The sequence below is a fragment of the Glandiceps talaboti genome, chromosome 20 (assembly GCF_964340395.1).
Source record: "Glandiceps talaboti chromosome 20, keGlaTala1.1, whole genome shotgun sequence".
In the NCBI taxonomy this organism is placed as follows: domain Eukaryota; kingdom Metazoa; phylum Hemichordata; class Enteropneusta; family Spengelidae; genus Glandiceps; species Glandiceps talaboti.
The window spans coordinates 13,581,327-13,603,844 of NC_135568.1; the positions used below are offsets into that span (position 1 = coordinate 13,581,327).

At 35.2% G+C, this 22,518-nt stretch overlaps 1 protein-coding gene across 1 annotated transcript in view; it reads left to right on the forward strand.

Moving 5' to 3' along the window:
- LOC144450471 (trafficking kinesin-binding protein 1-like) overlaps window positions 1–22,518 on the forward strand; it is a 60,543-nt gene that overhangs the window by 12,038 nt on the left and 25,987 nt on the right. The window lies entirely within an intron of this gene.

The following is a 22,518-nucleotide window of genomic DNA, read 5'->3' on the forward strand; positions in this document are numbered from 1 at the left end:
TATGTTGAATGTCTTCAGACCATTCTGCTACATATTTTTTCCAGTCCAATTGATTTGTTTTGATTCAAATGAGTACATTGTAGATCAGGTCAGATCAGGTCATTCCATCACATGTACCAGTACCGTACATGTACAATGTACATACATAGATGATACAAAAAGTAGTATTCTGCATGCATACATACACATGTACGTACGTACGTATGTGCCTGCATGCATGCACATGCGTACTTACATACATACATACATACATACATATGTATGTATGTGCGTGCGTGCGGGCATGCATGCATAGACGTATGTACATACATTGTACATACATACATACTTACATATGCACATACAGACTGACAGACAGACAAACACATACAATGTACATACACATACATACATACATACATACCGGTACATTTGTACATACATACACGTACACACATACATTGTATATATGCACCCTCATATGGATGGACGATGTATTTCTGCACTGAAAGAAACTAGAAAGATTAGAACATTGAGAAACGAAGACTGACTTCAAGATGTAACTTTCAGCAAAGGTCAACACTCTCGTCATCAAAATACAGCATTTAGATTAAGTATACACCTACATTTTTAGTACCTTCAGGGCTAGTGAACTGTGGACGTCGTGATTCTGTGTGATTGGAAACAACTCCCAATTGATCTCTGATGATTGCGAAAGTACCTCAGCTAATAGACATGCAGTCTAAGTTTATGTATCATATGTATTTTACATGAAGTAGTGAGTCACAATACATTTAGTAATCTCAGTTACTCTCCATCCAGGCGTCCACACTTCATGTTTGTTCTCCGCACCTCTTATGTTTGATAGCAAATTTTAGTGAAGTCAGATGGAAGATTGCAAGGCACATGTGTATATACTGTCAACGGTTGTTTTCGATACTTTGTTTCCATGGCGACTTGTGGAGATATGTTGGCTCAAACCCAAAGGTAATGCATGAAATTTACCCCCTGAAATAGTCGGTGATGTTTCTGTATGTATGGCTCTTGTGTTGACACTTGTGTTTATAACATGATGTTAAATGTTACTGTTCAGAACTTCAAATGTTACAGTTTCTTAAAATAGTGTCATTATGACGTTGCATAAAACTCGCCAATTATTTTTGGTAGTAACTATTTCATCAACAAACAGAGGAATAATCCGAATATTGTTAAATTTATAAAATAGAATTGCATTTATCAATGGAAAGGGTTTCTTGCACATCATCATCCCCAGCTGTGATATCCGAATCAAAAGGAGTTTAGCTGGTACTACTGTACAGATCAATACAGACGATCTCGAAGAGTTGTTTGTCAGCTCAATGTATATCACTCTCTTCTTGTCAGACTTTGAAAGAGGTAGTCATAATTGCTCATACTTAGAGAGAGCAAATAGACTTAGCTGGGGAGAAATTTGTGGAGGTACTTGTACATTGTGCAAGTTACGACGTTGTGTCTGGGTAATTCCATTTGAAAAATATTCACAAACTAATTCATCTCTGCATTCATTCAAAGTTGTTTTCATCTTCTTCAAGCTTGGCTGTAGCGTGTGATTCAGAATACTAATTTGTAGAAATCTGGATGTTTTTGTCGGGTGAATCATCCAATAAGATGTGTATATTGATGACACATTCATTACATCATCCTTACACCTAGCATTTCATAACATTTTTAGTACATATATATTTCATAATTTGAGAATGATGTCATGCTAATCTTCATTATTACATTGCTAATTAATCTAATGGAGCAAGTATTGCTTTTCATTGTCACATACTGTGGCTGGTACATAATCTGCACGTATTATTGCTACATAGGTAATCTATTGGATATGTTAAAAGTACATTTAATATTTCGGGATGAGGAGGGAAGGGCAGAAGTACTCTGTAGGTTTATATCTGATAACCTGCATGTATGTGTGGACATAATGATTGCTGCTGTCTATAATCTTGTGATGGAAATGTAACTTTTTTGGCCACCTGTTGGATCTCAGATATCCATCAGTGATATTAACAACAACAGTTATCGCTGTCACTGTCACATTTTCGTCATCTGTTGACGTCAACTGTGAGACTGCTACAATTATTGTTTGACACAGTGACACAATGTCACAAACTCGACACACAGTGACCCATATAAATAGGGTTATAACAGAAAGGATTTCGTTAACAAAGTTCACATGAATTTGATAACAGTTACAGGATTGTCACATTCTGATATCTCTCTTGTTGGTAGTGTTGGATAGTTATAAGGTCAGAACAGCATAAGTGACATTCGGCGTCGTTAAGTAGAGTGATGTTTTGTAAAGCGGAAAGAATTGTGACAAGGTAGTGACAGTGTTAGTATGGGGAGCTGTGTACCCTTCTAATAAATGACAGCCAAATTTTGTTTTGTCTGTCAAAATGATAAAAACTGGCATTACTTGCGAGTCGATTACCACATAGTAAGAGATAGGGGAACACCAAATCTTGATGTGTCACTAGAAACTCTGTGTGTTAGTCAAATTGGCACACTAATGGGAAGTCATGATTTCAGTGACTAGTGATGTCATACTGATAAAAAATTATGATAATGTATCAATATACTGAGAAGCTGTTCATGATGCAATTGATATGCTAATTAATTATGGTAATGATATGCTAATGAGTAATTGTGAGAAAGGAGTGACAATACATGTACTGACAGGTCATATGTGACGTTATGCTAATTACAGTGACGTTATGCTAATCGGAAATGATGATAAGATAGTGACAATATACCTGGAAGTCATTCATGACGCTATGCTAATAATAGCGATGCTATCTCAATGAGTAATTGTGAGAAGGGAGTGACAATATGCTGGTGTCATTTGTGACGTTATGCTAATTATTGAGGTTATCCTAATCGGAAAGAATTATCGGTATATGATAAGGTAGTGACAACGTTAGTGATGTCAAAAGTCAATTGTGTCGTTATTACAGTAACTGCGGCATTATGCTGATTAATAATAATTACGATAGGGTGTCAATATACTGAGAAGTTGTTTGTGATGCTACACATGTATGTGGGAGTTCCTATTTTTTAGTTCCATCCTTAGGACAAACCGTCTGGTTGTCAGTCCATCAGACTCTACTATGTCTACACTGCAGATAGCATTTGATATAGTTGGATGACAACTTCAAAACAGAAAGATTATATAGTGAAAAGAGCAACTGTTTGAACAACAAGTGTTTGTGTTTTGTAGTAGTTCCTCCCTCAGTGTGGTAATACAATGTATCTGTCCATCAGCCACCACTATGTCTACACTGTAGACAGTCCTTAGATGTTTGTGTAGATTACAGAAATGACGTGTTACAGGACAGTCTATGTTTTGTGTATAAATTAGTAGTTGTTAGTGACAACAGCATCTGTATGGTGACTTGTGTGAACACCGTATGATAGTGCTTACAGGTGGGGGACACCTATGATGTCGTGACATCATCGATAACTTTACTATAAATAACATAGCACACTGTATATGCACTTGACATATCTTAGCTGCCGATATAAGTGACACCACAGCTACATGTACATGTAGTAGAGATACTGATATCACCTTAAGGTATAGTCTCATGGAGATATTTGTAAGTGACACCTTAGCTAGTAGAATATTGACGTCACCTTGAGTGATTGTCTATGAGAGGTATGAATGGCACCTCAGCAAGAAATGATAATATCACCCTAGTAGTAGAAATATTTACATCACCTAGAGCGATCGTCTATAAGAGGTATGAATTGCACCATAGCAAGAAATAAGTAACATCACCCTAGGTAGTAGAAATGTTGATATCACCATACGGTATCTATTGTCTAGTTATAAATGTAAATGACACCTTAGCAAGAGATGACTCACTAACACCACCCTAGTCTAGCTAGTAGAAATATTGACATCACCTCAACGCTTGAGATATAAATGACATCACATTAGCGAGGATGTAGACGACACCATCATGATTGTGAAGTGTTGATCAGATTAGTGAATTGATGATTAACTTCCATTGCAAAGGTGACTTTGATGTTAACATTTTTAACTGACAGGGCTAAGGAAAAGACAATCAATGAGATGTTCACATCCAGTGAGCCCATTCCGCAAGTACTAAGTACTGTTGATATGGCCAAAGTGCATAAAGTAGTTGGCAAGAAATCTTGACAACTTGTTGATAAGTTACAGATTTGTGCAAAGATGGATTACGTAGGCTTGTAGTTGTATGCGGGTGGATGGGTGTATGTGGTCAGTAATGGCAGGAAGGGTTTGGGTAGGTAATGATAAGCTCCTCAGAATCAGTAATTTAGAGTCTAGCTTCCTTTGTAGGTTAGTGTCGTTCTCATCTATCACATAACAAATTAGATAAGCATGTCATTATGGAAATCTCTTATTAACTTGAATGTAAATCTTTAAAGTCACCTGGACCCAGTTTATAAGTGGGGATATCATGGTAGCTTAAGTATGTCTCTAATTCTCAGTGTACTGATTGTGCTGTCCTCACGTGAGGATCGAGTAGATTGGGTGCCTGGCTTTGAATCTGCAGGTTGCAGGTTGTGGAGTCATGATGGTTAAATGGTTAGAGTGGATGGATGGCTTGTAATCTGTACATTGCTGGTTGTGGAGTCATGGTGGTTGAATGGTTAGAGTGGCAGGCTTGGAATCTGTACATTGCTGGTTGTGGAGTCGTGATGGTTGAATGGTTAGAGTGGATGGCTTGTAATCTGTACATTGCTGGTTGTGGAGTCATGGTGGTTGAATGGTTAGAGTGGCAGGCTTTGAATCTGCAGGTTGCTGGTTGTAGAGTCATAATGGTTAAATGGTTAGAGTGGTTGGCTCAATGTAATCTGTACATTGCTGGTTGTGGAGTCATAATGGTTAAATGGTTAGAGTGGTTGGCTTGTAATCTGTACATTGCTGGTTGTGGAGTCATGGTGGTTGAATGGTTAGAGTGGTTGGCTTGGAATCTACAGGTTGCTGGTTGTGGAGTCATGGTGGTTGAATGGTTAGAGTGGCAGGCTTTGAAGCTGCAGGTTGCAGGTTGTGGAGTCAGGATGGTTGAATGGTTAGAGTGGCAGGCTTTGAATCTGCAGGTTGCAGGTTGTGGAGTCATGATGGTTAGAGTGGCAGGCTTTGAATCTGTACATTGCTGGTTGTGGAGTTGTGATGTTTGAATGGTTAGAGTGGCAGGCTTTGAATCTGTACATTGCTGGTTGTGGAGTCTTAATGGTTGAATGGTTAGAGTGGCAGGCTTTGAATCTGCAGGTTGCAGGTTTGCACCTCACAACTGCCATTAAGTTTGAATGAGGAGGAGGAGGAGTGGAAAAAACAGACAAATGAATATACAAATTGTTAAATATGACAAAATTGACAAAAGCAACACATATAAATACACAGATGAGTTTTCGTCATTCAACACACATCACACATGAAAATACAGTGAGGCACAAGTAAACTCACAACTTGAAGATTTCATGGTTACTATGTACTTACATCATCAAAGGGAACCTCATGTTGACTTGAATTGACAGCAGCATACTGGTGATGGCATGATTGCAAATGAAAAACAAGTACTAAATGCATCATACCCGTTCAAAGGTTCTCCTTAAAGGCCCATGATTCAATCCTAAGTTCTTACAATAGTGCTGTGGTGCCATGCAGATTATATAGGACTCAAGTTATTCTATTCTGGACAACTTTTTCTGTAGTTTTGGTAGACAGCTGTTTTTCATACACATTTTTTAATCCTAAATCAAACTGGTTCTTTAAAATGTTCTGTGGGATCTTCAGTGAAATTATTTTTCACAACAAAGATGGGTTTCAGTGACCAAGAAATATCATATTCAGAAAAATTATCAGATTTTATTGGCAGCACCGTAGGATTCGTTTCCTCTGCAAAGATATGCTGACTGCACAACATTCCTGTGTTATCACATGTGCGTCTCTCTTACCTTAGTGGTCATCAAAGTAGGCCGGTGTCAGGAAATTTTCACCTGCATTGTCGGTGGATGATAGGGGTGAATGTTTGCGATGGATATCGCGTGACCTTGGTTTCATCTTGATGTGGCGTGATACATTGTACATTTACGTTGGGTTCATCCCTCATACCTGTTTCAGTGAGCTTTAATAGGTCTTTGTGTACTCAGGTGACTGAAGGTACCATCACCCGATGTGTTTTTCAGCTATGAAGGAGGGTGTATTACTGGTAATGAGTCGTACATCCAGCAATATATCTAAAGTAGTCCATTGTGTGGAAATAAATGTTTGTGGTCCAAAAGCTGACATTTTCCTAAATGTACAAATCCGATTTTATTGCAATTATTTTACAACATGTTCAGAATATCACATGAAAGTTCCTACTCACAATGTCAAAACAAAATTTGGAAGCAAATCCCAAATTATTGCAGCTGATTTCTCTCATCAGCAAGAATTTGAGATTCGCTCCCAAAATTTTTTTTGACTCTGTGAGGAAAAATTTGATACAGTAACTGTGAATCCAGCATCCATAAACATTCATTCTCAATCTCATATGTTATGACTTGTTTAATGAAAACTCAGATAAATTTTCTCCAGTGTCTGTACTGTAAAAGACAGTCATTGTAGTAATGCACTGCTGGCAAGATGTCAGCAAAAAATTTTGGATTCTTTCCAATAGTTTTCAGTTTATTGATACAGAAATATACTAATTATATGAAATTATTTCATCATAGACTTTCACACAAAACTTTTCTCAACTTTTTGTGAACGAAAAGAGATCTGTTCGCCATAAACTTTTCAATCAAAATATAATTATAAAAAAACATGTATCGAAACATATGGTGATAGCCTGTGTATCGATAAATATATATTTGCAGATATTGTACAAATAAACCTTTTTTTGGTCAAGAATGTCTTGTATTAATGTTGACCTGGTAAGGACATGCCGATATTCATATTCCTGTATAATTACTGGGTATTTGTTAGGCTGGCTGTACTCCACAATATTTACTCTCGGTTAGATATTATGTAAATAGTTAATCCGACTGAGGGAGAGTTGACGTTAGGGAGACGCCTTGTTGGCAGTGTTGTGTTTATTAACAGCGCCCTGGTTTTTGGTTGGCCTGGCCTTCAACTGAGCAGTCGTGAAAAAAAGTTTGAATGTTTTATTTGCACAAGATGTACTAGTCAGCGTAATGTCATTTGAGTGTCACTTTAGAAACACCTGTTGACCATGTTTTGATTCACTTTTATGATTTATAATCTTGATGCTGTCAGAGAGAAATGACATGTTGTTGTTATAATTTGGATAGCTGGAACTGAATCATATTTTAAACTCTCGCGTAAGAATGTAGTGATAAAACCATCAACGGCCTACAAATACACAATTTGTTGACAAGTGAGTTAACCGTCTGCACCGATTTTATAACTGTTTACATACAGACATCAAGTTAGAGTACGCAATACCACAGTGATCAATAGATAGGTGATGCAGATGAGATTGATTGACCCATAGTAGGCATTTTTTTTCAATTGGCAAAATTTTGTGCAAAATCGCCGTGACGATGAGGAGACCTCATATATGGCATCGTCCGCGATGTACCGTGATGATGAGGAGGCCTTATTTACAGTCCACGATGCACCGTGGCAGTGAGGAGACCTAAGGCTTATTTATGGCATTGTCCGGGATGCACCGTGACAATGAGGAGACCTCATTTATGGCATTGTCTGTGATGCACTGTGACAGAGAGGAGACCTCATATATGACATCGTCGGCGATGTACCGTGACGGTGAGGAGACCTTGTTTATGGCATCGTCCACGATGCACCATGACGGTGAGGAGAATGATAATCTCCTACTGTGAAAAGTCCATTTGAAGATTTTGTATACTTATCACCTTGATTTTACTAGATTTGAAACTGAAGAGATCACACCATAAAAAATTAAAATTCCTTCATTATCTAAACATTTACACAGCAATCAAAATGCTTCACACCAGCATGATTGATCGGATCGCTGTGTGCAATAATTATGCAAGTCGTGTTTGTGTTGTCAACGTTTACAGTGTTTCTCAGTTACCGCACCAATCTAACCACAATCATTGTGATTAAAGAGGTGCGGAAGACAGGGCCACCAAGTGGTCTGACTTCTCACGTGGTAAAATTGTTATCAAAAAAAGTTCATCTATATGTCGAGGACAGTATATGTACACTTTAATGCCTACAACCCTGGGGAGAGGTATTAGGGAGATTAAACCAAGCTTATGCGATGTAGACAACAACGCAGCGACAGGTTCTCATTGGTGTCTCGTTATGATAAATATTGTGAAACAACACTTCTGAGACTCTGATCATCGTGACTTTAACACTTTTTGTCAGCAATAAAATAAGCATGATTGATGGACTTATTGTTCATGAGTTATTTCCTCTCTCTTTAAAAATGAAAATAAAATGCAAGAACAATCACCACTTCTGTGGCCCTCCCCTTGCATCCATTTCATGTGAGCAGTGCATATTCTGTATACTTGTCGGAAAACATAATGCAGTGTTAGCAAATTTCTCCTCTCTGCTACCACCTGGATTGCTTCAAAAAAAATCTGAAGATTTATTGGTTCAGCAAAGCCTATAGTGTGCTTTAGCCATTCAGTGCTACTGAACAGAACTTTGCTCTGGAGATCACTGCGGCCATAGATTGATTAATTGATCGATTGATTAATTGATTTCCAAACTTCAGCAAACACACTATCCATCAGAAATGGATGTTTTGGAGCAATTTTGTCATATGAAATTTTTTATTCTCTACTCTAAGACTTCTGATAGTCTAGCTGCTAGACTCTAGGCAACTTTGTTGTGAGCACAGGTCGCATAGCACCAAAGACACTGTTGAGTGCTTGCCGGGAGACACCAGATGTCCTGTCATTCTCGGCGCCAACCTTCCAAGAGGAAGATCCGGGTTGCCAAACTTCTAGAAGCAGATCTGGGTCTTGATGCAAGACTAGACTTCTGGATGCTTACCTGTGGAATTCTACAGTGTACACATATTGACACTAGCACAAAAAGGAGAATTTGTTACACAAGTACTTTGTTTGGAATGGGGCATTTTTGGTCACATGAAGTATAAAATAAGGTCTTTGGTCTGTTGATGGATGGTACCAATTAGTACCCAATTCTCCATTATTCATCCTTGGCCCCAGTTGCTCTAACAAATTGTTTGAATGTTCATGCAATATACACTTACGTTATTTGTTGATAACAAACACTTTATCAACCTGTCGAATGTCAATTGTGACCCCCCTAAGCTAGTAATAAATAACAAAAAATGACTCCCTAGGTTATTAGTGATTCAAGGAATCAGCAATCTAAAATCTGAGAGGCCAGGTGTGTTAGATGCAAAGTTTTCTGAATCAATTAAATATTTTCACAACTCTCTAACAGTTGTGATATGTATGTGTGTGTGTGTGTGTGTGAAATCTGTCAATTCTGCCAACTAATAGTAATATATAGCTGAAATCCTTTTTGTGTACCAAAACCTCTCAAATCTGATAACTCTGATGAATGTGTATGTGATATATGTGATACTTCAAAAAATGACTACGTGTGGTCACGTAAGACTTAGGTCACTTTGTTTTATATGTCAAATGTAGTTATTGAATAACTTTGTAATTAAACAAAACACTGGAACAGACTGTCGTTGGTAATTCATTACGACATATTGCTGCGAAGACTAACATCGTCCCGAACACCGTGTTGGTGAATTTGGGGACTCCTCACTAAAGTCCACCAGATTATGGGTAATAGAATAGTGAGACCAAGAAAAATCAAAGTGTTGCTATGGAGACAACAATTATTTTGGTTGAAAATATTGGATTCGTCAGCTTTCCTGGTAGGTGTTGTGTAGTAGTACATGGTTTGGGTTCTGTTTTGTGTATCAACTGTTATGCTGTGTTTGTGTGTGCGAATGTGATGTTATAGTGTAATGTTGCGACTACCGGTTTAGCATCAGAGTGTTTTCAGTGTGGAATGCAATGCTGGATAGTGAGAGTGTGCTTCTAACAATGAATTTATTCGAGCATGGTTTAAAATCTCTAAAAACTGCTTGTACCAAAATATTTGCTTTCTCCTGATACTGTATTTTTCCTACCTGATGATGCAACAAGTACGTTACAGTCTGGTTCAGGGTACAATGGAACACCTCAAAGTAGAGTAGAAGTTTCATTTCAATAGTTTTTGCGAAGTTCTGAGAACCCCCAATAACGGAGAGGGAGAAACTTGCAAACAAGTACATGTAGTCTCCCATACACTGTATTTGTAATCTTGTTAGGAACCCTGGTAAACAGACTTGGGCCCCCGGGAAGATTTTACCAATTTATGGAAGACTTTTCCAATTTAGTGCCGTTAGCAAAAATACTGTGCAAGTAAATATTTTTTTTTTGTCAACAAACTGAATGAATATTTTTCTTCTGCTCCAAGCAGCTATCCATGCATTTTCCAACAAACAGAACAATCTTTTTCATCTACTACAAATATTTTTTGTTTTTCAAACGAACTGAACTAGTCTTTTAATCTGCTCTGTATTAAGTTGTTGTCCTTGTACAAAAAAAGAATTTTCCATATCAGGGAAAACTGTCCTTCAACTTTAACATCTTGTTAGATTTTCTTATTTTGATACATTTCGTATCGAACTAATTCAGATCAAAACAATATGTAATTTGTAAATTTTTTTGAAAACACAACAGATTTAACCTTGAGAAGAAACTTTTTGAATTAGTTTGAAAACTTTGTATATTTGAGGTACGCTTACTATGATAACACTTTTGGTCAAAGTTTCTGACTGAAAAATACACAAAAATTGGACAAAGACAGTATTTACTTACAGAGTATATCATTGTATAACTTTTTTCAGCTTGATACACTTTCTATCTATAATTGATAAAACTTTTGAATTAGTTTAAAAACTCTTTATTATACATGTACTCTAAGAATTTCACTTACGGTAAACGTTTCTGACTGAAAAAAAAATATGATAAACAGGGCAAAGACAGTTTTCAGTCGTAAACGTTATCGCAATATTGTTTTAAGCTTGATACACTTTGTATCAAAGTTGTTCTTATAACATAATATCAAAAGTTGTTTTGGAAACACAGCGAGTTTAACCTTGAGAAGAAACTTATTTTAGCAAGAAAACTTTATGGTTGAGATAAACTAGTCATGATAACACTTTGAGTCAAAGTTTTTGACTGAAAAATGCACAAAAATTGGGCGACAAAAGTATTTACCTACAGAGTATATCATTGTATAACTTCTTTTTCAGCTTGATACACTTTCTATCAGAGTTCTACACATAAAACAATGCTAAAAATGTTAAAAACACAGCAGACTAAACCTTGAAAAGAAACTTTTTTTGTTAGTTTGAAAACTCTTTATGGTTGAGATATGTTAATATTATGATAACACGTTTGGTCAAAGTTTCTGACTAAAAATGCATGAAAGTTGGACAAAGACAGTATTTAGTGATAGTGTATATCATTGTATAACTTTTTTTAGCTTGATACACTTTGCAATCTGATTTATATTCATAAAGCAATATCAAAAGTTGTTTAAAATCACGGCAGGTTAAACATTTCGTCATGTACTTTATTGTGAAAACTCTGTAAGATTCTGATAAGCTAAATATGATGACACTTTTGGTTACATTTTCTGACTGAAAAATATGATGTTAAATACTGACTTTGTCGTGTTTAACATATCACTATAACGTTTTTAGTTTGACACTTTGTGGTAAGTTCTACACATAAAACAATATCTGAAAACACAGCAAGTTTTAACCTTGAGAAAAAACTTTTCTCAGTTAGTTTGAAAACTCTTTATGGATAAGATACGCCAAGTACCGGTATGACAACACTTTTGGTCAAAGTTTCTGACTGAAAAATGCATTAAAATTGAACAAAAAAAGTATTTAGTGATAAAGTTTATCTCTATAACTTTTTTTTCAGTTTGATTAATTTTGTATCAAAGTTCTACACATAAAATAATATTAAAAGTTGTTTTGGAAACATAGCAAGTTTTAACTTTGAAAAAAACCCACGTTTTTGTTAGTTTGAAAACTCTTTATGATTGAGATATGCTAAGTATAACACTTTTTGTCAAAGTTACTGACTGAAAAATGTGACTAACATTAAAAGCATTATTTAGTCATAGAGTTTACTACAATTTAACTGGGTTTTTTTCAGTTTGATGCATTTTGTATCACAGTTCTACACATAAAATAACATTAAAAGTTGTTTTAAAAACGTAGCAAGTTTAACTCTGGGATAATAAATTAGTTTTTTTTTAAAAAAATCTTTATGATACAGATACAATACTCTTGGAAACACTTTTGGTCAAAGGTACCAACTGAAAGAAAATTATTTTAAACAGAGCAAATACATCATGACAGTATTTTATTATATTTTTTAGTTGGATTCATTTTATATCAAAGGTATACACATAAAACCAAAAAAAAGTTGTTTTGAAAACAGCAAGTGTAACCTTGAGAGGGAAGTTTTTGAATTTATTTTTAAGCCTTTTAGGACATAGATACTCTAGTTAGGATAACACATTTGGTCAAAGTTACCAACTAAATAATGGAATGATAACAAGGGCAAAGACAGAACGCATTCTAAAACTGATAATACAATAATTTTTTTTTCAGTTTGGTGCATTTTTTATCAAGGTTCTTCAAAAAACTACATATAAATTAATTTCGAGAAAAAAAAAACGGAACGGATTTAATCTTGAGAAGAAACTTTTTAGTTACATTTGAAAATGGTAGAAATATACTGATTATGATAATACTTGTTGTCAAAGTTATCAACTAGAAATTATTATAGTAACCAGGACAATGATTTTATGATATACTTTGGAATGTAGCTTTAGTTTAGTTTGATGTGTTTAGGTCCTGAAATTTGACAAAATGAATTTTCGGTTATGTTGGAAAAAAAAGTAAAGTGAGTGTGCAACTATGTTATAAAAACAAAAAGATGTGTTGTTTTGAGTTAAAATTAAAAAAGATCCCTGCCACTGGGTATGTTTTACTTGTGAGTCACCATACAGTAAAGGATATGTATACACGCAGGACCACCAAGTTTTGGATTGTCACAATACATGTAAATTATTATACGTCTTTGGTTTGACAAAAATGTCTACAATGGTGTACGTGTGCAACTGTTTAATGTTGACCACTTAAGAATGAGTGACTTACTTCATCAACAAAATAGTATAGTTGAATTGAAAAGTTTAACCAGAGCTTTAGTGCAATCTTTTTATGGGCGAGAATTGCTAATGTTTAGTAACGATTGAAGATAACATTAATAGCCTGAAGAGTGTGTGCGTTATCAAAGTTTACAGTCGATGGGTTGGAATTTGATGCATATTTCCATGCAAGTAATATTGACAGAACCTGACAAGTTTATCGCAACAAACCCATATCATTTGTACGTATGTACAGGTGTGTTTGCTGATTTGATAAAAGGTTAAAAATGTTGGTGATGTTACATGTACTTCACAACAGACAGGGTATTTCCACTGTTGTGAATGTGATGAAGATAGTAGTTAGCCAATCAAATTTGATGTCATGATGTTCATGAAGCATACATTGTATTGGCCAATCAGCTACAAGTTAACACCCAGTTTAATTAGGCAAACAATGTTCAGCCAATCAGGTTAGGTATTTTATGTATATTTACAATACATGAACTGTTCACGTGAACAGGAAGTGATATTTTGACAGGTTTAGAGTTTAATAAATAATCTGCCAGGGGTCTAATTCTCAGCCAGGGTGGCTCAAAATTGTGATGCACCTCCACAGACAAAAATGTTTTCTTTCATGTTTGTCAAATTTTTGAACACATCTTCCCTCAATCTTTAATTTAAATATCAATGCTGCTAGTACCATAATGAAGTAAAACTGGTCATTTGAAATATTCACGGTCCACAGAAATACAGTTTGTACAGTTTAAAAGCTGACGTTTCAATGAGGATTTTAGTTCTGTGAGAAAAAGGTGAATCCCACAACATCAGCTTTTAAATTGTACTTCATTGGACCATGCACATTTTTTTCACCATGTTCCCCCCAGCATTTGTTTCTTACTATATGCATATAATACTATACAGTCAATTTTTAAGGCTAATTTTGTTTTTAGTATCTTTTTTTGAATTTTTGGTAATTGGTAATTTTTTCCATCTGCTCACAGACCCTGGAGTCTCTGATCTTTTTAACTAGCATTTCACTACAGCAAATCTGTAGTAATTACTTAAAAATCTACGTTAGCGGTTAATTCTGATAAAATTTGGCAGAAATAAGAAAAAATTTGACCAAGCATTCCACACAAAGGAAATCAAAGGAAACTATAAAGACCTCTCTGACTACAATTGCAGACGTGATGTTTCCTCAAGTACAGGTTATTCTAGCTGATGGCCACAACCAGTGAAATGGAACAAAGTCGTATAATGCTTTGTTTAGTGCCAGCTTTTCTGTCCTGTTTCGTGCGATGATGCACGTAGTCCATAACCATTCCACAGTGCTAATTCCATACCCTTAGGCATGTTTTTGTATACCTTTGTATGTGTCCTAATGTCTGAGGTGTTGACCAGTATGGTGTTACCACGTATGCATGTTTTACTCGTAAAGTCTGGGGTTGACTTATTGCTTATACATGTTGTAGGACTGTACATAGTAGTTCTGTGGAATTGTCTTTCAGTTCAGGTGGGGATGGGTTACTGCAATACAAGTGTGAGTCAAAGAACCCAGGTTGCACATGCAGTTCTACCTTGAGACTTTTGTTACTCACTCTTAGCCTTTCTAATGGTTTTGAAACCTTGTGAACAGAGAGTTGAGATTATTTATGGTGGCATTGAAGTCTATTTTTTGACTGGGAGAACACCATGTGTTTTCAAAGTTAATTAACAAAATTGCAGAAATTTGTACTTTGGAAATATTAAGAAATGCGTAATTATAGCAAGCCACTTTAATATACTACATGGTTGCTATGAAACTTTCTGCTCTGTAAAATATTTTGAAGTAAATATTAGGAATCTTTTCATAGTCTTGTGGGAATTTTAATTTAGCTGCAAGGTTACTAGTATATGTACCAACGAATTGAAAAGACAGTGTTAAAGAGAGTTGCCATAAATATTTAATTTGATGGTGAGATAAATTTTTATGGAGAATGAAGTCGAAAGGCTCTGTGTGAAATCCAATATGTTACTCTGGTTTGAGAATGTTTACAAGGAGAAATATCAAATTCAAAAAATTGAGAAAAATACCATGTATTATCATGATGTCTGCCGAAATGCATGGTATAAAAATGAATCGAGGTAAGCTTAAGAAGTTGGGAGATGTAAGAAGCAGACATTGGCAAGACATGTCTCAGAATCCTTGTAAAAAAGGGAACATCTAGCCAAATATTACCAGTTGTTGATATAAATATGCCAAGTATTATAACATTGTTATTTATATTGTATCAAATAGCAACAAAGCTAAGAAATTGAAATATGGAAAACAACAACACAACAACAACAACCACAACCACCCAACTTTTTTGTAGTCCCTTGAAAATAGCAAGACAAACTTTGCCATATTTGTACTCGATATAACTGAAAAACTTAACCTTACAGAAATAATATGCTGAAAATTGTTTAAACCAATTATACGTAACTAGAATTATAGAAATCACTAACGCCACTAAAAATATTGCTGTTCTCGACATAACTGAAATTGCTGTGGAATGAGGGTGGCAGTATCGATATGAATATGAATCAAAAGAAAAGTGTATGTTGAACTAATAGTGTATTTATGATTATTAAATGAGAAGTAAAAATAACATAACACAATTACAGGTAACATACAATCTATTTCAGATGTTCATACATTATACATATAATTAACTTGTGTATGTATGCTCAAGTATCTGTTATGAGAAATTACCTGTTCGGTTTATAAGTCCCTTGCTTTCCAGTCACAGTCAGTCACAGTCACAATGCCATAGTAAATGCATAACATCTCACTACTGTACATCACATTACTTTGATTGGTGTCTGTGAGTAGACGACATGGCAGATAGTCCGTATGGTTTATTTATTCTTTGTACTGTAGAGTGCCCATGGTTAATTCTAACATTCATGGAGCCTGGTCTAGTGTCAGGTCAGTGCCCTCATGTCTGAAGGTAATGATCAAGCTATGCGCCTCAGTAGTAAAGCCCAGTCTGAATGACTTAAGAAATGAAAATATTTTACCAGCACCTTTTTTGTAATTTTTTGTCTGTTTTGAAAAATGAAATGAAAATAGTTCAGTTTGTGAAATTATTAAGTATTGATGTTTGTGACTCAAGGTTTCATCCCACTTGTTTATAAACCATATCCATATGTTTGTTATGTAGATCAGTGCATATAAAATTTGATGGTTTTTGAAAACTTTAAAGTATTACTAAATTAGTAATGTGGACGGTTTTAGGATTACCAAAATTCTTGACAAAAAAGAGTTGTCGTTGTTTACATTCCTGTTAACCTTAAGCTAACGAGTGACTACAGGATTGTGAACAACAACAAAAAAGCTTTCTGTTTAATACCGTAACTTGTACAATTGCAGTGTTTAACCAAGCGATGCATACTGTATGTGTCTTGACATAGGTTGAAGGGAGAAGTAATACAGAAAAAACATTAAATATGCTATCCTAGGCTTTGTTGACAACATAGGAAACCTGCAGTAATGCCTCCAATATAAGGTTTTTTAGTGCATGAAATAGAATTATTGGAACTTTTCATGGTGAACATGCTAAATTTGTGTGTACAGAAACATTTTACATGATAAAAGAGAGGAGCAGAAGCTGCAAATTTCCGTGTTGAGTTTTGACCCATTATTCTATAAAACATCCATGATTGTAAGGATATGGAACAGATATGTGGCTGTGCAAATTGTAGGGGTCTTGCTAAAATATATCAAAACATTGCCACATTGCAAATACGCGGTCTTCGTTCATTGGTTATCGAGCGCCATTGCGTACCTGCAATAACTCACGTAGTACCACTTTTGTTTAAAAATGAAAACAGCATTACCATGGCATTATAACCATCTGGTGATGCTGTGGTACAACTGGTACGTATGAAACCTTTCCTCATTAGATATGCGCATTTTGAATGAATGACGAAAATACTGACTCAAACAGCTTTGCCATGAATGAAACTGGATAAAAAAGAATGCAAGACTTGTTTATCGTGTTGAATCTGCGTAAGTAGGTTTACAATTAAGCTTTTAGGAATATGCCTGGGAGTACAAATGTAGACCAAAAAACACCATTGCAGACAAAACAGTCCATTGCAGATGAAACAGTCTGTTAAAGTACAAAGAAAATAGTTCTAAACTGATCTGAATGGATCTTTCTGTTCTCCCTTTTAGGAATGCTTATGTCGTACGTGTGATAAAATAAGCAAAGTCAGACTCGTTTTTGTTCTTCGCTAGTATGACGTCAGTGTGATACAACAAAAAAGGTGAAAAGTGCACATGTTGGGTGGATGCTATGGTTTGATTGAATACCAGGTTTCTTTCCCAAATAGTTTGTAGACGTTTTTAATACAATTTGACCAATGATGTGTGAAAGGTTTTACGTTGGTGGGATATAGACAATGTTATGCAGTCAGCTGGACAGATTATTACAGCTGATAATTAGTAGTGTACAGTCTGGGCAGGGTGTTGTGCCATTTGACCAAATCTTGCCATTTTAACTGCAGACATACATGTATATGTGTACTTAGATTTTGTTGTAGTTATTCATGATATTGATAAAGGCTCAGTTCAGATTATGTTTAAAATTTAGGTGTGAAAGACAGTTGTCTGGTAGAGCTTTAGAAAAATTTGGCCCAGAACAAAGGAACGATCATATGTAATTCTTATGGCCATACAGATAAGATAACACTAATAAATATACTTGTAGGTACTAGGTTATCACATACCTCCTATTGATAGTGAACATTTCATCCTGATCCAAATCTTCTTAAATAGCCTCCTACAATCAGCTTGTAATGATGAAAAATTCACCTATGTGCTTCTCTCTGTGGTACTTGAAGCGCCTGTACTTTTTTCCAAGCAAACAAAAAATTCCATTGGTGCCATATAATGGCTAAAACATTTTCTCAAAATTTTGCAATAACTGATATTTAAGTTTGGAATAATAATAATATTCTGTAGGTCAATACTCACCTTCATGAAAACAGCATAGCTTAAATGAGACTACCTGTTACTATGTCATGGGTTTGTAAAACATGTCTCCATTGGGCTAGCTCTCTCTATTTCCTACATATGGAAGTGTGTTAGCCAATCAGAGAGGGTTTTCTAATGTCGGATGTGAAAGCTTTCTATATATATACAAATATTATCGTGGTATTTAAGTTGTTGGGTCAAATGTTTCAGCAGTAACTCCTTCGTGGGTAGGTATGTTTCTGTTGTATTTAGACATCGTTTTTTTCCCAAATCAAACTGTTCTACTAATTTATGAAGCCTGCGTAAATTTTTCATGTTTTTCCGTATGTGTCGGTGATCAACTTTCAAGTAATGTTACTTTTCCACTATTTATTGTACTTGTGTAATGAAGGCAAAAAGCAACTTCTAGCAATGTGAAATTTGGCAAAGTCGAATTTCTACTTGTCCTCAGAAGTTATAAAAAAAATGAACAAACAGTCAAATAATATTCCTTTTCATTGGTATTGCGAACTTTCATTTTTTTTATCCACTTAATATCAATAGAATGAAATGGTGGTAGTACCATACACATCCTGCATTACAATGATACTGTATAAACACATATGCCAATGAGGTGTTCTTAGTTCCAGACGTACACATTGTCGATGAGGTGTACCATGTTCTCGAAGTACACATTGTCGCTGATACAATGTTCCAGAAGTGCAAAACTTGCCAACCGAGTTTTGATACGGGTAGCTTGCTATGCCAACGTCTTATTGCTTATTGTACTTTGCCCCATATACAAATGTATTCTGTCACTATTTCGACAACGCTCACTTTGTTGTGCCCAGGACTGTCCTACTGTCCTGGTTCGTGATAGTTAGTGAAGCATAACATGACAATTGGGGATATTTATGATGTCATTCACTTGACCAGAGATGGCCTCGGACAACTTTCACACTATGTAACTACTGATATGTACTGATAAGTTATGTTCAACAGATTGTTATAAATGATTCTGATTGTAAAGTTTTGAAAAATAGTGCATGTCAAAATGCTTAATGTTGTCGTCGTTGTCATCATCATCATTGTCATTGTCATTGTCACCACCACCACCACCATCGCCATCACCATTATTATCATCTTGTCACTGCTACCAACACCGCCACCACCGCCACCACCAATCATCATCATCATCATCATCACTACCACCACCATCATCCAGTTCTTGAAATCACAATTGCGGAAGGTATACTTGTTTGTGAGTCCTCTTGTGAAAACAGCTAGTAAGAACACCAACATCCATTGTATATATTATGTTGATTGTTACATTTGAAACAAATAAGATTTTTGAAAAAAAACATGATTTTTTTTTTTTTAATTACAGTCACCTGACCCCATATCATCCCACCTGGTCTCGAACTAGCAATGACAGAAGGCATTGGCATACCAGCTTCTTTGTCGTGAAAAAAACAAATAAGAACAACAATATATATTTTATTTATTATATGACTTACTGAGAAACATAAAATTCTGGGAAGTAATTTACTACTAATTGTCCTTTTGTCTAATGAATTATGTTTCCTGTCAGGTTGTAACTTTTGCCAAAGGTGGGCTTCCTGTCCTGAGAAACAAAATAACCTGTTTGTTCTTATTACAGTAGTGTGACTCAAATGTCGTATCCTGAATGACAGGAAAGCCAGCTGTCTGTATTGTGTGTAAAGTTTATTTAGTCTGTGTGTGAATAGGAAGTAAACTTTACATAGAGTGTAGACAACCCCAGTCAGCTATTGTATTTTGTTTTTATGATGTGCACGTTGTACACACAGAAGCATCACAACAACCTCTTACGTGTGAGTGTAATCACCCGTTAATGGTGTCATATGATTGACGAGATATGTCACACGTAACGAGTGCATCACAGGTTATAAGCGTTTTGCTTACAATAATGTAATCTGGAGAAACAATGGAATATTTTTTAAAAAGTTAATTTTTGATGAAACAGGTAATCGTTTTGTACCAGTAGAGATGCTTCCAACAATATATATCATTCCAAAGAGGAAAAATGCAAATGATGTGATATTTCACACGTAACAAATACATCACATCTGATATGAGATCTGTTTGAATTGGAGTAATAGTTAATAGAGCGAAAAGTGACAATTAGTTTATGTATTTAGGAAAGCTAATTTTTATGTGAATCACCTCGTCGTTCTGATCGACCTACTGTTTCAAACAATATTTTATGTAATTAGTTAAAGGACAAAAGCCAACAATGAATTTTTTGAGAAAAATCAAGTTTTCATGAAATGGCTGATCGTTCTGACCAGGTGAAAATCTAGATTCTGTTTTTAAACATGTTATTGGCCTGGATGCCCTTGTATAACCTACTATTTCGTATACCATGTATCATTTAAATAGGAGGGAAAAACCAAATAGTAATGATTGCATTCCTGTGTACACCATGATGTGATAGGAATATGAATGAGGAGGGGTGGAGGTATCCATACAATGTTTATACAATGTTATACACATGGTACATAGTGAACAGATTTCAAAAGCCTACAAAAGGTATCACAGTACGTATGTGCGTACATGTATGTACCTACGTACGTACAAGTGTTTTCTGGCCCAAGATTTGATATTAGGAAGTATTTGGTGTCGGAGTGTATTTCGTCAAACGTACCAGACTGTGAACATTCTCTGGTAAAATTCTGGTAAGAATTGTTAGTTGTTATGAATTTTCTTTGTAGGTTTGTTTTTGAAACAGTGAAATATCTTTGGTTGTTAAAATACATGTATCAGCAGTAAAGATTAAATGAGTGCAAAAGTGACTGGAAACTTTGACCACTTCTGTACCTCTGCAGGTTTTTTTTTGTGTTATTTTATCCTGTGAATCTCAAGATCTCTGTTTACAGTCAATATGATGATTGGGTTAGGGATGATTGGATACCACGTTGGCATCTAGACATACTTTTTTTTTGAAGTACATGTTCGAAAGTGTTGATAGTTACTTCATCCTGTTATGTATCATGGAATGTTTACATATTATTTAGTGTGTGTTTGTTTTTTTCCACATTTTATAGACGGTGTAGATCAAGTGATTAGGTGGATAATATTCTGTAATGTCATATGAACCTCTGTCATTCAGCCGTGTGTGCGGAAACGTTTAATAGATCAATCACATTTGTTTTGCCAGAGTGGAAAAAATATGTCTGGTTTATCAGCAGCTCTGCGCATCCCACGTCATCGTAGCATATTTACAGTTGTCCCAACCAAATAGTTCAAATCAAACACATGGTGCTACAGTTTGATTTTCTCAGTCGATATCAGTTTTTGTGTTTTTTTTCTCACGTACCTCAAAATCTCATTACTTTGTTATGTACAGATGTATTTACTCACAAATAATTTTACTGACGTGGTGTCACAAACACATTTCCCTAGGAGTTGAAACAGATGTGTGCACTGTAAGATAAAAAAACCCCAGGACAACAGTGTTTTTTTTCTTCTTCAGAAATGTTGACTAGCTTCACTCAACTTTCTTACTATCTGTTCTTACATTTACTGCTGTAACGAATTGATTATATGGGTGAAAGTAGAAATATTTGACCGACTGTATCTAAGAATTAAGAGACTTCACTAAATCTGGAATCAAAATAGCTCTCTTATCAGGGCTCTCAACGTTTATTGAGGCACTGCCAAGTCACTAGCTGAAACTGTTTTTCAAAACACAATGTTTACAACATTTTGCTGGTTATAATGCTTCATTTTTCACAAACCAAAATTTAATTTTTTTTTTTTTTTGGAAAATTCATGTATTATTGATTTTTATGGGGAAAAAGTAAATTTCAAATTTTCTGATGAGATATCTGACATTTTTATCCAGAGTCCAGGAACATTTATATTTTTGAGTAATGGCTTTAGTTTTCATCCTTTCACCAACCACACAAATATATCAAATAAAATCATAAGATGTATTTATTTAGGGTATTAGGCGAGTGAGTGTAGCAGAACTAAAAAAGTAATTGAAACCATTGTTTTGATTGACGCTTCAAACATCTCATCAAACAAGCGAAAATGATAAAAGTTTGAAAAAAATTAAACATCAATCATAACCATTTCTTTAACTCACTCCATGTCAAAAAAAAATTTTTGCTCATGGCAAATTATTCTGTAGCGGAATTGAAACTATTTTTCTGAGAGAAATATTTTTTTTAAAGTGAATTTTGTTGTTACAGCTTGTTTGTAGATACATGCACTTTGTTGGTGAACAAATTGCTATAGGTAATCATTGACTAAGCCACTGTTGAACTCT